Here is a 17948-nt window from a genome sequence, read left to right as displayed (position 1 = left end):
ATAAACCACAACGAAACGCTGCCAATGTTGGGGTGTGGTCTCTGCCACTAAAAAATATACATACTTCTCTTTCTAACATGTGGTAGGTTATGAAAAAAACTCTCCTTGTTGAGAAAATACTGTTACACTGAAATGACCAATCAAAAGGAAACTCTCTTTCTATATAATCTCTGTGCTTCTCCAACTCGCTCACACTGTTGTGAGTGTTTTGCTAACAGTAAACTTAATAATAACACCAGGGATGAAGTTTATACAATAGCATTTTTTTTCACAAACATAATTGAAAACATTTCTTTGAAAAAAACGTTTCAAAATTCCTATAAAAAATCTTTATTTTAAAAATGTTCAATACCTTTGCTTATGAGTTATTAAAATTAGTGCACAAGTTTCAAGATATGAACCATAATTAATAATTATTGTAGGTACTTAACTTTTAAATTTATAAAGTCTCATCAAAATGAGCAAGTAAAAATAAATACACTAAAATTCTATATAATTTTATGATAGATCCCAAAAAGGTTTAGTAAATGACTAAACTAACTAAATATGTCGCTCTGGTTCCTCTAAAGATAGTCTACTTCAAATTTTTAAATTTTCACTTTTTGCAAGAAGTCGATGTACAGTGGTTATATCTACCCACTGTAAAAATCTTACATTATTTTCTCCACTCTTGCGCCAAAAAATACAGTTGTATATCCGTCTTCAACTTTCATTATAATGTAATAAAAAAAACAGTTTTTTGCTTTTACTGAAATATGTTTAATTTTGTGTTGACTCTCTTTAGAGAAACCAGACCCAAATACAGAATATTTTTATAAAATTTTAAATTCGTCAACAAACGATATATATTTTGTATGAAAACATTTCAAAGGTTCAAAGAATTTTAAATTCTTTTAATAAAGACGAAAACAAAACTCCTTTCGTCACTGTGACCAATTGAATGAGCTATAAGTTTTGAAAAACATGTGGCTCCAGGGGGTGATTTAAATTTATTAATGATAAAATTTATGACAAGCTAATTTTTTTGGTGAAAAAAAAAAAGTTGGTTAAATAATATATATCCCGATTTTAACCCATTCTAAGTTACTTTGACCTTATAAGGAGTGAGATCGAAAAATTCTTAACACACGTTTTTCATTACATTTTTTAACCCAAATATTATTTGAATTTTTTTTTGATCAAGTTACCTTTGAAAAACATGTCAGTTATTATGTGTAATGTCAATTATATTAATTTTTTTGTTAATCTGATTAAAATGAGTGACCAGAAAAAAGTGCGTACTGAAATTATTAAATATTTTCAACAAAACCCAACTTGGTCTTACAAAAAGTTGGCCAAGCATACAAAGGTCTGCCGTCAAACTGTTTCCAATGTTATTAAACAGTACCGGGAGAACTTGTCAGTTGATAGAAAACCTGGTTCAGGTAGAAGGAATGGTCCACATGATGTTTCTAAAGCCAAAAAAATAGAACGCATTTTCAAAAGAGCTCCCAACACATCCGGTAGGAAAGCAGCCCGGTTAGCTCAGTGCTCGGACTATTTGGTACGAAAAGTTAAAGCTAATGCAGGTTTAAAAACATACAAGGCTCAAAAAGTTCCTGACAGGAACGCTACTAAAAATTTAGAGGCCAAAAACAGAGCACGGAAATTGAAGTCAAGTTTTATAAAAAAATATTCTTGCTGCATAATGGATGACGAAACGTATGTTCTGGCAGATTTTTCGCAACTTCCAGGTCAAAAATTTTATGTTGCTGATGCTCGAGGGAATGTTGAAGAAAAGTTTAGGACCCAAAAGCAGACAAAATTTCCCAGAAAGTTCTTGGTATGGCAAGCAATATGCAGTTGCGGCAAAAGAAGCCACTCATTTGTTACAACGGGCTCTATAAATACCGAAATTTACATCAAGGAATGTTTACAAAAAAGGCTCCTTCCATTCATAAGACTTCATAATGTGTCCACTTATTTTTGGCCTGACTTGGCATCCTGTCACTATGGCAAACAAGCCCTTGAGTGGTACAAGAACAATAATGTGGTATTTGTACCAAGAGAGGCAAATCCTCCAAACTGCCCGGAGCTAAGGCCAGTGGAGAGATATTGGGCTCTTGTTAAAAGAGAATTGAAGAGTACAAAAAAGGTGTCCAAAAGTGTGGTAGATTTTAAACGGAGATGGACTACATGTTCGAGCAAAGTGACAGAAAGCACTATAAAAACGTTAATGGAAGGGTTTCCGAAAAAGGTTCAAAATTTCATCACTAGTGATTAAAACTATAAAAATAATTTTGTTTGTAAATTGTAATAATAATTTCAATCAAATAAAAAAAAAATTAAAGCTGTAAGTTTAGTGGTTTCTTTTTTATAAACATATATGTATGTTAAGAATTTTTCGATCTCACTCCTTATACATCGTTGCAAAGAACTTTGAAATATTTATCATTTGATATCCATATTGCCTACAATCAAGGTGATTGCCTTATATCTAGCCATTTGTGGGCCGATTTTAAATACCATATAGCGGATATAGAGCTGAGTGTTTTAAAGTGACCAGCATAATCGACAGATTTCAAAGCAATAGAAAATAAGTGGGAAATTGAAGATCTCAAAACTATACCTTCTTTAATTGATTCTTTAAATGGTTCAATGCATCCTCGCTGTGAAGCATTAATGAAACTTAAGATAAATCCAATAATGTTTGTCAATACGATAAAATAAGTACGTTTTACTTAATTTTCTATTTTCAAAATTTAATAAATTATGTTTTTATTCTAAATATAAAAGTACTAAAAAAATATAAATTTCTTAAAACTATTAAAATCTGTATGAAATATTAATTTTTGTGTAATATTTTCAGATTGTTATTTTTTTCAAGAAAATTCCAAGAATTGTTTTTATTAATTGATTATTTTTGTTTTTACTCATAAAAATCATGTAAAAAATAAAAAAGTACTGTTTTTTGTTTAGGTCCAGTACCATTTAATATACTCTATTGTACATCTCTGCTTTATGTATACAGTTGCTCTCTATTTTCTCCTTTATTTACAATTCATATTAGTACCGTTAAAGAGATGGTGGTTTTTTTCTTAAAGCTAGATTTATGTGTGTGTAAGAGAGGGGTTGTGTTTCTTTTAAGGCAGCCATTATTTTCTTGGGTTTATGTTGTTGTTGTTTTTTCTTCTTCTTCGACGATTTTCTACAGACACATCGTGAAAAGCTTAATAATTGCAATATCGTTGTTCTTTTTATTATTACTACATAATAAAAATTGCTATATATAAACGTATGTATTTGTGTATAAATATTAAGGATTTTTATATATTTTTTTTCTTCGTTTCCACAATCGTTTTCGTTTATTAGGTTTCATCTGCTTTTTATTTGAGTATGTTTTACATGCTTATGGGGTGTGTGTTTGTGTATTTTTTTTGTAATGATAAATTCATTAAAAATGCTTCAAATATAATAATATTCCTATTAAGTTAGTAAATGATTATATGGTTGCTTTTACCAAGAAAATAAATACATACAGATTTTATGACAAAATAAAGATTTAAAGCGTATATCCTTATTTGGAATGTTGAAAACTCATATAAAAATGATGAGCTAATAAATAACTAATATTATTGAATATATTAGGAATTATGTGATAATATTTGCTATAAATTTGATTTTTTATAAAATAAAATTTTAAACTTTTGATTGGAATGAAATAAAACTTGAGTGAGATGGACTATTTGACTAACAACGCCTAACAATAAAAATAAAATGTTAATCATTAACAATTATTTATGTGAGGAACCAACAAATGTCGATCAGAAAATTAAATTTTGAATCTTTATTCTTCTGATTTCGATAATATTTGTTATACATCAGAGGTTCGCAAAAATAAATCCTATACAAAAATATACATACATACATACATGTTTTCCATGGTCCTACACAATTTAAAGTTTCCAGAATTTTTAAATTCGCTTTAGTTAGGTTTTTATATTGGTTAAAATTTCATAGTTTTAAATATATGCGAACAAAATACCCAAAAATCAAAAATTACATAAACTGTCCAATGATTTCAAATATGCTACTCTTATTATTAAAATCGGAATTTTTGGTACAGAATATATAGCCCTTCAAAGTTGTCTGATTTTCATTGTTCAAAAAAACAGACAAGTTTTAGGTAACAGGGTAACAGAAAGTCATTCAATAGATCTATTTATTAGGAAAAAAATACAATAAAATGTTACTGTTTGCTTTGTGTTTATCCAGGTAAATCGATATTTACCAACTATCCATTTTTCAATATTTCTCAACATTGATGGAAAATAAAATAAAAACTATAAATTTCTATTTTAAAATAAGTTCATGGGTTATTTCTTTAGCTAATGCAAAAGTTTCCAGCCCGTCCTTGTCCCATATTTTGTTAAAGTTAAAATTTTGAAAAAATACATGGTTCCAAAAATGTGTTGCATGCATTTTTGGGCAATTTATTACATATTATGAGCAATATTTTATAATAAATTTAAAAATAAATAAAAAAAAATTTAAATAATTTCTGGAATATTTTTCAAAAAATTAAAAAAAAATTTGAAATTTTCTGGAATAATTTCAAATCATAAAAGCTTTTAAAATAAAAAATGTTAAAAAAATATTTTATTTTACTTCCAATAAAATAGATTTTACCACAAATTTCAACTTTGATAACATATAAAAGACGTACAAACCTTTCCAAACACTAAATTTTTAGGTTGATCAATTATCTATCATATGCCTTTAAATTTGTTTGATTATCTCATTTGGTTCAAAAGTTATGAACGAAAAACTCAAATAACGCCACTGTGCTTTAGTTAGATTTGATAATTGTTGTTCGCATTTTAAAGCTAATAAATCGTAGATTTTCAAGTCGTTTTTCTATAAATCAGTTTCTCACCATAACAGGAAAAATTATTTATTAAAAATTTAAGCATATTGTTGCTCAATTCAACAAAACGTTCCTGGTAGCCAAAAAATCAAATAAACCCATTTTAATATAATTATTGAAAAAACGTTAAGTCATCCAAAAATATTGCAATCTCTTAATAAATACTGACATCTGCTCACAACAATTTCACACATCTTTAACCCCAAAAAGAGTTCGTGATGCACTTAATGATGGTAACGATTAAAAATGTCAAGTCTTTTAAACAATTTAAAGTCCTGTTGACCCCAACAAATAAACAAACAAACACATAAACTGCATATGTCTTTTAGGAAAAAAAAAAACAAATATTTTTAGAACCCTTAAATGTAACAAAAGTTCCCACCTACAAAGGCAGCCACAAATTGCTCGGTTACAATCGATCACTAGTAAAAAGCATGTGCAACCAAACAGCAATTAAATTAAAAGAACAGTGATTGAAAGAGACACGTACAGGCACCAATTAATTAATAGAGTAAAACATAAACGATTAAGAACTAAATCAATAAAATAGACAATAAAGTGTTTAATGTATTGTAAATTAAAATCAAACCAGTCAAATTAGACACCCACCAACCAACCACACATCCACACACATTTTAAATTAGACAAATAACCACCTCCCCCTCTCCCTAACTCAGACACATTCATGCACAACAATGTTCTGTTTTCTGTGTTGTTTTTGCTGTATAACTAAATGAGTTGTAAGGCCATGTAATTGAAAAGGTTTTTATTGATTATGGTTGTTGTTGTTTTTGGTGGAGAGTTGGTTAACGGCACATAATCAACGCACACTCTCACTCACTCACTCACACTACACTCCTTTAGAAATAATTGAGCATTTTGCGAGGCTGGGTGTTTTTATTGTACTCGTTCGTTCTCATGCGACAAGTATTTAGGATAACGTTACTATTGTTTATATTGTTTATTGGCTAAATGACATTAATTACTTTCTTCCTGCCTGCGAGAAAGGCAACAATGATGAACTCTATGATCAGATAGTCTGGCTAATTTTTATTGTAGTGACATAAATAAATAAATTAGAAATTTTATGTGCGGTTTTTTGTTTTATTTGTTGAGCAATTTAGCAGAAATCATGCGGTTTAATTGTTTTTTGAAAACGATTTAAAAAAATTCCCAAAAAAGCATTCCATTAATTGGATTAAGATTAAATAGATTTTTCGTGAAGAAATATTGGGTGTATGACTTAAAAATTTAAGATTTACAATAGATGGCGTATCTTTTGAACGCGGTTTTTGATTTTAATAATTTATATGTCATTTTGAAGGGTACATATCTATCATTTATTCTCACTTAGTTATTGATCAACAAAGTTTTTTTTTTTGTTTCGAAAATGTCGAATTTTGTGTCAAAAAAGAGTCAAAAGCGGGAAGTTTTGCTTTACACCTTTAATTTAATAAAAAAAACCCGCAGAAGCACACCGATTGCTCACGGAAGTGTTCCATCGGTTTCAACGTTCGGCAAATGGTTTGTGCGGTTCAGAAGTGGTGATTTTAACACGGAGGACAAATACCAAGAACTAGAGGCATTACTACATGAAGATTGTCGCCTAACTCAAGAGCTTGCAAAATCATTGGTAGCTACCCAAACATCAATTTCAAAACGTTTGCGAGCAGCAGGATTCATCCAAAAGCAGGGCACCATACAAATTAAAGCCGAGAGACCTTGAAAGACGTTTTGCCCGTCCGAAAAGATGATTTAACGCTATGAAAGAAAATAAGTAAGAGAGCTATATTCGGCTGTGCCGAATCTTATACAAACTTCTCCAAATTATACTTTAAAATAAAAATTTTAAATATTTTTAGGTAAACGAAATTAAAAGAATTTTTTTCAAAATTTAATTTAAATTTTTTTTTTTAAATTAAATTTTATGATAATATTTTTTTTTGAAAAAATAAAATTCTGTTAAAAATTTTTTTCCCGATTTTGACCCATTGTAAGTTCGGCTTACTATAGCGTTATATACTCCAAAGGCCTTTGAAATATCTGTCATTAGATATCCATATTGTCTTTCATCAAATTATACTTTAAAATAAAAATTTTAAATATTTTTAGGTAAACGAAATTAAAAGAATTTTTTTTTTAAATTTTTTTTTTTCAAAATGTAATTTTAATTTTTTTAATTTATTAGTGAAAACAATTTTATGATAATTTTTTTTTTTGAAAAAATAAAATTCTGTTTAAAAATATTTTTCCCGATTTTGATCCATTGTAAGTCCGACTTACTATAGCGTTATATACGTCGTTGCAAAGGACTTTGAAATATCTGTCATTATATATCCATATTGTCTATATTAATGACTTAGTAATACAGATATACATAGATCAAAAATCGAGGTTGTCCTGGTTTTCTCCTTATATCTCAGCTATATGTGGGCCGATTTTCTCGATTTTATAAAAGCAACTGAACCGGGTCTATAGCGGTTATATTGATGTTGTATGCAAGTTACTTGGGGGCTACGGAAAGGTGATTTGAACATACATAAGGACATGACTATAACGAATCCGCTATCTATAACGATCCAGAATATATATGTATGTATTCTTTAAGGGGTAGCAAATGAAAAATGTAAAAATTAAAAACGGAATGACAAACTTATATATACCCTTGCCACTCATGGTGAAGGGTATAATCATTTTTACACCGAATCATTAGTTGCGATGAAAAATGTATCCATTACGATAACCCGAAGCGTAATAGATCGTATGTAAAGCCCGAACAACCAGCCAAATAGACGCAAAAGCAAAATATCCATGGTGCTAATGTAGTTCTCTGTATTTGGTGGGTTCAAAAGGGTCCTATCTAGCATTGGCCGAAAAACGCCCAGAATATGCGGCCAGATATGAAACCGTAATATTCCATCATGACAACGCTCGGCCACATGTTGCAATAACTGTTAAAAGTATATAGATTGAACCTTATAAGAATTTTTACTGAATTCATTTGAAAGCAAGTGTAATTCAAGCCTTGAATTATAGTCAAGCAATTGAATTGTAGGTGTATTACACATTATATCAATAGCATTCGCCAATAAAAAGAAAAAATAAATTCAAGCCATGTGTTTTGTTTGAAAAATATTTAATTTTTTCAAATATTTTCAAGTTTAAAACACAATTATATTTGCATTCAAGTCAAAATCCAACAAAATGTTCCAGTGCTTGAATTTTTGGCGCTTTGGTGTTTTTGGTAAGTTTTGCCTCGCCCGCTCCATAGTCTAGAATGTGCCCGTCCGACTACTATTTGTTTCGATCGAGAGTATCCGATATTGGCTTGATTCGTTCTTGGTATCAAAAGTTGAGCAGTTCCTTTGGCTCGAAATCCATATGTTGCTAGAAAGATGAGAAAAGGTCATAGCTAATAATGGCCAATACTTTGAATAAATTTATATTGTACAAATGATTTAAAATAAAAGCTAAACATTTAAAAAAAATCCCGCATTTTTATGTCATACACCCAATACAAAGATATACATATTTTATGTTTGATACAGTTTTTCATATAAAATATAGATTTTTAATAAAAATTCAAGTAATCACGCAGTATTTACATAGATATACATTAGAGTGTCCCTTAGAATTAAATTTTTTGAAATGTTGACACGGTACCTTAAGGGTTAATTTCCATTTTTGTACTGTTATTGTAAATACTAGACTTCATGTTATATTTTTCTAAAGTTTCATCAAAATCGGCCAAAAAATATATAACATTTCGCTATCTTTCCATTAGAAATTCCAAATATTGAAAAATTTGACCTTTGACCTTCACGATTTAAGGGTTAACGTTTTCCGATTTTAGGAAAACTTTCAAACTATATTTAAAATTACTTGGACTATAATATTCTGAACAGATTTTACTTAAAATTAATAACAGTAAAGAAATTGGGCTCATTCGCCAAAATATGGCCAAAAAATTAGTTTTTCTCGAAAATCGCAAAATTTATATCGCAGGTACGGAAAAACTATAGGGAGTATTGGGATATTTTTTTCACAATTTTATTCCCTATTATGTAGTAAATAAATCCCCATGTGATGATCAAAATCTTATGAAATTTGTTTAACAAAATTTTTAAAAATTTGAAATTTGTGTTTGCCGTTAAAAAAATATTTTTTGGTTGTACCTACGAATAGGTTAACTGTATCCTCAAAAACTCATATACAAGTAAATATGGATATATTTTAAGTAATAATAAACTTTTATTTTAATATTTCTTGAAATATGTTAATTTTGTTCCTACATTTCTTGTTCTAGTGGCCTGAGACACGTTAATGGCCTGGTGATTTTTTTTTTAATAACTTTAACATTTTTTAACCAATTTTTGTCTTTTATATCTCATTAGAACGATAATTACGCACATATTTCGATTCTTTTAAATTAAATTGCAAAAGTAATTACTTAATAGGAAAATTTTTTAAAAAAACTGAAAAAAGTCACTTGTAAATGCACCTCAAAAATAAATCGAAAGTCGGCACGAGTTGCCCTTCTTAGAACAAACTAAACATTTTTTTGGTGGTATTTTAGGTTATTACGAAAGTTTTCAGGGGTACTGTGTCAACATTTCAAAAAATTTAAATCTAAGGGACACTCTAATATATATGTTTTAAGCTTGATCCAATTTTTCATACAAAATAAAAAAAAAATTTTAAAATCCAAGTGATCACAGATTGATCTCATTTCCCCAAAAAACGCAGTATTTACAGAGATCTACATACAAGTATGATACACTTTTCTATACAAAATATTGATTCGATGATCAGAATTGTCTCTCCAGATTGTGTAATTAATTGGATTTATTTTTATGAGGTTATTTGAAGTAAAATATCAAACAAATTCAGTCACATTTAAGCAAAATTTTTATATAAAGTAGAAGTGATGCAAAAACAAAGAGTTTATTTTTTCACAAAAACCCACTAATTAAAGAGAATAAAATCATGTTTTCGTTAAAAGTAAAAGTGATCACAGATTTTCTGCAACACATGCTTACATACATAACATTACTACTATTGAGTTTATGGAAAAATTCCTTTCATCCCAAACATTATTTTAAAAACAACGTAATCTTACGCTAAATCATATTCAGTTCTTAGAATCCAATTTAAGAATCTGTTTATCCTTTTCGAGTTTTAGCCAGTCTATCATCATTACTCCTTTGTTAATAATTATTAGTTAAAAGAAATTTAAAACTTTCTAGGAAATTGTTACAAAAAATTGTATAATTTTTAATATTTTTTCCCAAAAAATTAACTAGCAAATTAACCTTGACGTTTTTTTACGCAGTCTTACACGAACTTACGCAAAAAATTTTATTATTTTTTTTTAGCGAATTCTGAGAGTTTTACACATCTCTGCAAATTCAACAAAAGGAACGGTTTATTATCCTTTCGCAGAAACTCTTTCTTTTACTCACTCGTTTACTAAAACCCCTTACACAATTTACCTCTTCCTCATTAGACGCGTAACCGGTTGGTTGCAGAGTTAAACCTTTACAAAAAAAAAACATCAACATGCTAAAATTTTCTTTATAAAAAATAGCAAAACTGATTAAGTCATAAATTTACACACAAAACTCTGCGAGTAAATAAAGGAGTCAGGTAATTTTTTCTAAAAAAAACTTCATGTAATATTAACTGATCATTTTGAAGGATATTGCGGCATATGCATGAATGTCCTTCCGTTTTTTCTCAGCGACGTTTATTACTACCGCTATTGTTGTTTTTGTAAAGCAAGGGTATTGCATAAGGGTTACACAACCAGTTATATGACTTTGGCTAATGTTACATCGTAAACTGCGAAAAACCTTTTTTTAATTTTCTCGTTTTTTGTTTGTATAAAATCAACAAACTAACAGACAGACAATCACTTTTGTGTGGGTGCTGTCCGGCCGTTACTCTGTGTGTCTGTCTCAACAAACCAACCAACCCGTTACAAACAAAAAAGCGGTTGTAAAAAAACACTGACTCGGAAGAAAGGAGTTGTAAAAATATAAATTGCATATTGTTAGTTCATCATTGTTTCGCAAGTTTATGACATGTTTTTTCTTCTCTTCCGTCCGCCTGCAGACCAATGATGAAAAGGATGGCTCTTTTTTAGTGTATTTTTTCAGTAAATTGTTGTACAACAATGACATTATGAAGTCATAATGTATAATCTCTTTAACACTCTCGCTTCTTGCTTATTTACCTAAAAATAATTGCATTGAAGGAGTAAAGGACATAAAAAAGAAGGAAATATGGATTTTTTTTAAAGAAAAAAGGTAAAAAAAACTATTGAATAGACGTAATTAAGCATCATAAATGGTGTTGTCAGTTTGTTAAGAGTAAATTAAGGATAAATGAGTGAGAGAAAAAGTGAGATATTACAGCATAGACTCTCTCGTTAGTTAATCAGTGATTGTGAAAGAGAGTTAAAAAATGAGAATTCTGTGAATTAAGAAAGAGATGAATTGATCAAATTTGTCTTTATTCTGAGAGTTCACACAATAAAACCCGATATTTTTATTAGAAATTTTTTTTCTATTGGAATTTTATTGGGTGTAAGACTTAAAAATGCGAATTTTTTTCAAATTTTTAGCTTTTATTTTGAAACATTTGTACAATATTAATGTATTCAATATATTGGCCATTGTTAGCTATGACCTTTTCCCATTTTTCTGGCAACATATGGATTCCGAGGCAAACGAACTACTCATCTTTTGAGGCAATGAATGAATCAAGTCAATTTCGGATACTCTGTTTAAAGGTGAATCGTGGCGGGTGAGGCACTTCATTGTAAATAGTTTTTAACATGTGGTAGAGCGTTGTCATAGTGTAATATTACGGTTTCATGTCTGGCCGCATATTATGGGCGTTTTTCGGTCAATGTACCCTCTAGTTGCGTTCTGTACAGGTTACATGTGATGATCTGTCCAGATTTCAGCAACTTATAATAGAGAGGACCCTTTTGCTCCCACCAAATATAGAGCATTACCTTAGCGCCAGGGATATTTGGCTTTGGTGTCGATTCAGCTGGTTGGTCGGGCTTCACGTACGATCTTTTGCACTTCGGGTTATCGTAATGTATCCATTTTTCATCGCAAGTAATGATTCGGTGCTAAAATGTTTCTCTTTTTTCTCTCAAATTCATCTTTCAAGGTCTCTCGGATTCAATTCGTATGGTTGAATCCTGCCGCTCGCAAACGTTTTGAAATTGCTGCTTGATTAGCTCCAAATGATTTTGCAAGCTCTTGTTGAGTTTGACAATAATCTTCCTGGAGTAATGCCACCAATTCTTGGTCTTCAAACTTTTGTCTGGCCTTGACGATCTTCGTCTTCCGTGTCACAAAATCACAGCTTCTGAAACGAACAAACCATCTAGCGCACGTTGAAATCGTTGGAACACATTCACCATAAGCTTTGGTGAGCAATAGGTGTGCTTCAGCGGTACTTTTTTTCAAATTAAAGAAGTGAAGCAAAACTTCCCGCATATGACGCCTTGTTGGCACAAAATTTGACATTTTCGTGTGTGTTTCGCCAGTGTTTACTATATCGAGTCCTTAGCGCCAAATTATCGTAAGCGACAAAACACAAATTTTACAGGAGAAGGTTTTTTCGATTATTTTGAAATTTATACATAGAATTAAAAATTTTATGATGCGATATATTATAATTTCGTTCAAGCTATGGCCGACTTCATAAACGCATTTTGCAAAGCAACACTGCAATGCATAGTGTTCATAAACGCAATAGATTTTGTTTTGGCAATGTCGCAAGTTCATTATTGTAGGGCAATGCTTGTCCATGCGTAGCATCTGTCAAATTTGTGAACGGTTTTTATTTATGATTCTTTAAAAAACATTTATGCGTTCATGAATGTCACAAAGTATTGCTTTGCCTTGTAATTGCTTTGCATTACTGCGTTTATGAAGTCGGCCTATTTGTCTATTTTTCAAAAATATTTATAACTTTTGACAATTAAAAAATTCATGGAATACTTTATTGAAAAATATGACAAAAAATATTTTTTATTGAATTTTTGCATAGATACAAATTTTTCGAATTGAAATAAAATTGTTATTTATGAATAGTTTTTAATGAAATTTCACAGTTATGTAAAATTTTCTATTTAAAATGGGAAAATAAAAACGAATTTTGAAATTTATTATCAGCAATCCCGCAATTCCCAAAAAAGTGTTGACAAATCCAAAAAATGGAAATGTTTAGTTTTTTGGCTATAATATCCATATCAGGGTCGGAGTTATCGAAATCCTTTACAAAATAATTAAAAGCATATTGGGCCATCTAAAATCGGTTATTATAATTTGATATCGAATATGCGATTTGAGAATTTTTGGCCTAAAGTTTAATTTTACATAAAAAAATAGGTGTTTTTTTAAATGGACCTGGTCCCCGCGTTAACAAAAATTTTTAATTTTTTTTTTCGATCAAAATATTTTATGAAAACTTAGCACTCAGAAAGTATTAATTCCTTATACATCCACTTAGAATTTTTTTGCGATAAGTTAAAAAGAAACAAAGTGCTTAGCGAAAAATTGGATTTTCAAAATTTTTTAAATTCAAATGCATATAACTTTGGACTTAGTCACTATTTTTAAACACTTCTTTTTCTATTTGACAAATACAATAAAGTAAATCGGGAAATATTTGGATACGTTGTTATCAAAAAACTGTAGTAGGGAGGGTAAAAATGTTGAAAACTTAATTTTCAAATGCGAATATCTCCTAAGCTATAAGAGACAATTGATAGCTACGACTAGGTCTTTTGTAGCACTCGATGAAAAGATGAAAAGATTTTATGTGTGTAATTTTTTTGAAATCGGAGCGCAAACGAAGAAATAGGATAATTTTAAAAATGTAATATTCCCGAGGTGTCCTACTTTGAGGACCCTTGGTCGCGGCCCTGATGGGCAAATAAGGTCCACGTTCAGAACTTAAACGAGAAAAATTCTTCTTTGCGCATGTGAAATTTCATTCAAACCAATCTAACCATTTAGAAGTTACAGATTTATTTCCCTCTTTTTTTTCTATACCACTATGTGTCGCTTACGATAAAATTCGTTTACTGTAAAATGTAAACATTAACTTACCCCCTATAATTTTGAAGTTATTAACAATTTTGATATTCTGAGAACGCTAAAACATCAGTCGGTCCATAACATTTTAATTTTTGCAATAAAAAAAAATTTTGAAAATGTCGCTTACGATAATTTGGCGCTAAGGGCTCGATATATGTAATCTTCAATAACTAAGTGAGAATAAATGACAGATACATATGTATGTACGCTTCAAAATGACATATAAATGATTAAAAACAAAAACCGCGTTCAAAAGATACGCCATCTATTGTAAATCCCGCATTTTTAAGTCATACGTCCATATAATTAAAAACAAATTTATAGTTTGAATAATCAATCACAGATGGCGCGCGCTGAACCAACCAATCAATTTGTCAGTTTGACAGCTCACAGTGGTTAGGATACTTCTTATTTTGTAAATAATTTGATAGCTTGTGATAGTCAATGCTGAGGTGTTTTTGAGATAATTTATATTTACATGGGTTCGTAGTTGGAATGGGGCTAGTAGGCCCCCCAAAGTTGCATACAAATTTCCAAAAAATTCCAAAAATTCAGTTCTTTATATATTTAGTTAGTACTTGAAATACAATGTTTGGGTTATCTCTTTTAGTTCAAGAGATATTTATGTTGACAAATTTGTTTCTAATTTTTTTTTTTGCTTTTTTGGTGTGACGGACCTAAATATCATTTATATTTCTGAAAAAATTTAAATTATATTTAATAACTTTAAAAAATGAAAGATCAGTAACCTAAGATTTTGGCTTCATCGGCTTTTTTCAATGGTCTATCAATTTGTTTCTCAGATTTTTTTTTTCATTTCGAAAGCCAAAAGAAATAAGAGCCTTCTGAATTCAGTTTCAAGGATTCTTCATAATATTTATAGATTTCTGATGACAAAATTGTACACAGTTAGAAATAGTACACAACTTAGGTTCCAATACTAAAGCCCTTTAGAAAGGTTGGTGCGTTGGTGGTTTAACTCCTTGCAAAACTTCATTCGATCAAATGAAACTTTAGTCCAGCATTTTAACATAAAATAAAAAAAATTAAAACATTTAACTTTAAGCAATTTCATATCGTTTGTTTAATATAAAGATAAAAAAGACTCCTGTTTGGGATCCCACATGGCTGTAAACCTGTGATATGTTACCACAAGTCAGGGAAACTTGTCAGAAAAGTGTTTTTTAAACATACACCCTTTCTACATTTAAATGGATACGTGAAAAATGCCAAATCAATTTCCAAATTCTCTACAATAACTTTTTTGACTTTTTGACTATAAATTAGTTAAGCCTCCACCTTCATTTCCCTCTCAACTCTAAACTCTAAGTGTACCTGTTTTGTTAGTAATTTTTACAATTTTAAATCTTGCAAATTTATAAACATTTGCATACAATCCCTGAGTAAACACCCACTTTCCTATTTCCTATTTACATTCGTAACTGAAGCATTTCAAATAAATTCTTCCTATTTTGCTCTTAATTCTCAAAGATTTGTAGGAATTAATTTTTTTACGCTTGATGCCTTAAGTATGGGGGAAGAGAGAGAGGAAGAGATTTGTCAGTAGTCTTAGGGCTTTAAGGCAGATTTGCCTTAGATAAGGCCGGTATAATCGTCTGAATTCTCAAAACAAATAAACAAACAGTGACTGACTTTAAGTCAATTAACCATTAGGAGAGGCAATAAATAGTTGACTTTTTGACTACTTAGACATGTATGTTGTAGGGTCGTATAGGGTTTAGTTAAGTTAATCGTGGCTAATCTTGTTAACATATGCGGCTTAATATCAAGCGAAAGAAATTAACCCGTTATTATCCCTAAAACAAGACAAACCTCTTTTTTCTACTACTACTTTTCCTACTCGAAGGACTCGCTGTTTAGTTTAAAATAAAAGAGTGTAGAAGCTTAACAGAATTTAAGCCTTTCGTTTTGTTTGAGATTTAAAAGTCATGTAAACGAAAGGCTTAAACAATTAATTACGCTCTTCGCTAAATGTTTCGCTATATTTCGAAAGGAAATTGTATGTAGGTACATAAATGACTAAACAGGTCATTGAACACACCCACTATGATCTTTATTTGTTTCTTTCTCGTGTACTCCTTGCACGTTTAGTTAAAATATGAGAATGAGTTTGTGTTTGATCCTTTTATTCTACTGATCTCTTATAAATCTCATTATATTGCAAATTATAGAAAACATTTGCATATTTATCCATCCCATTGTTGTGTGTTCCTCAATACTAAAATACTAAAGGGTTGGTTAATGGGTGTCACTTTTACTCTTTCTTTTTCGCAAACTCTTTTGTCTCTTTTGTCACGGACGCTGACATACATTTCTGTCAGTCATAAAAGGATGATAGGATTCCTAATATTGTTCGGCTACTTGTAGCTGTGTCTTCAAATTGCTCGCTTTTGTTTGTTAAAGGATTTTTGGTATAGAATGTGGTGTCTGGTCGGCTGCCAAGCGAGCAGTGCTTCTTTAATCCTTTACATTTTAATCCTTTTCTCTCTGTATGTGCAAAACATTTTGCACTAAGGAAATTTTGCAATTGATTCAAATGCCAGAATAGTTGGTATACATACGTCTAAAGGGTTTAGAAATCTGTGTCAATTATGAGTTTCAGGGTATTAACACTTTCCCAGAATTAATTAGAACTATTAAGGAGTCAGAGGGATTTTGCCATGCGAAAATGATATTTGTCAAAGGTTACAGTACAATGTAGTAAATCAGACTTAGTAAATGAACTTTACTAGAAAAATGAATAGTATAGAGTCAACTGGATTAAATACTAATTAAGTCAATAGGATGTTGAATATTGTACCAAGTCATTTTATTATTTTCTACAATTAATACAAAATATATAGTTGTTTTAATTGTCATTGAGTTATTAAAGGGCAAAACAATTGATTCTTAAAGAACAACAGATGTCAGTTTAAATTGCCAGAAAGAAACCCATTTTTTTTACAATCAGTATGGTGGAGTCTCTAAAGAAACTCTAAATAAAATGCTTTCCAACCCCAAAAGTAATTGAAAAGCCTTACGGATACGGATCAAATGCCTTTACCATACACGCAGAGAAAAAACATGGTTGTGGTAACCATAAACTAAGAGCAACATATTATGATCAGATTTTAGCTTGTAGTCCAAAACATATTATGATAATTTTTAGTATCATAAAATATCATAATATGTTCTGAAATAATCAAATTATGATAAAAATCAATCATAATATGACCCAGAGTCATCATATTTATGACCCAATTAAATCATATTATGATCCAAAACAATCATATTATGATCCAAAATAATCATATTATTATTAAAATTTATTTTTGGAAATACAAAATTTTAATAGGATTTAGTTTTAAAGTACTAAATTCACAATTAAAATATTATTGATAACATCAAATTTATTGTTATTCGCTCTAGGAAAGTTAAAGATAATATACAAATAAAACTATAGAGCGAATGGGAATTACAGACACTCAAAATTTACTTGTAAAAACAACACAGCTTAGACAAACACCAGCACTCACAAATGGTTGGAAAAAAGACTATTAAAAATAAACATATTTTGTTTGCATCTTAAACATATTATGACTACATAATATAATATGTTTACCTATTTATCATTATATAGTTGTTGTAAACATATTTTGTTTGCATCTTAAACATATTATGACTACGCGTATATAAACTTAACATTTAATGGTTGTATATAAAAATAATATGTTTACCTAATTATCATTATTTAGTTGTTCGAAAACCATATTCATATTTATAATTGCGATGAAAATATAAACGTTTACAGTAACTATAATATTGTTGAAATTAAATTAAAACAACAATTATATGTTTACGATAACATTATATTGTTACAGAGAACATAGTATAGTTGTCGTAACCATGCCCAACCA

This window comes from Calliphora vicina, chromosome 5 (assembly GCF_958450345.1).
Source record: "Calliphora vicina chromosome 5, idCalVici1.1, whole genome shotgun sequence".
In the NCBI taxonomy this organism is placed as follows: Eukaryota; Metazoa; Arthropoda; class Insecta; order Diptera; family Calliphoridae; genus Calliphora; species Calliphora vicina.
Note: the sequence above shows the minus strand (reverse complement) of the source record.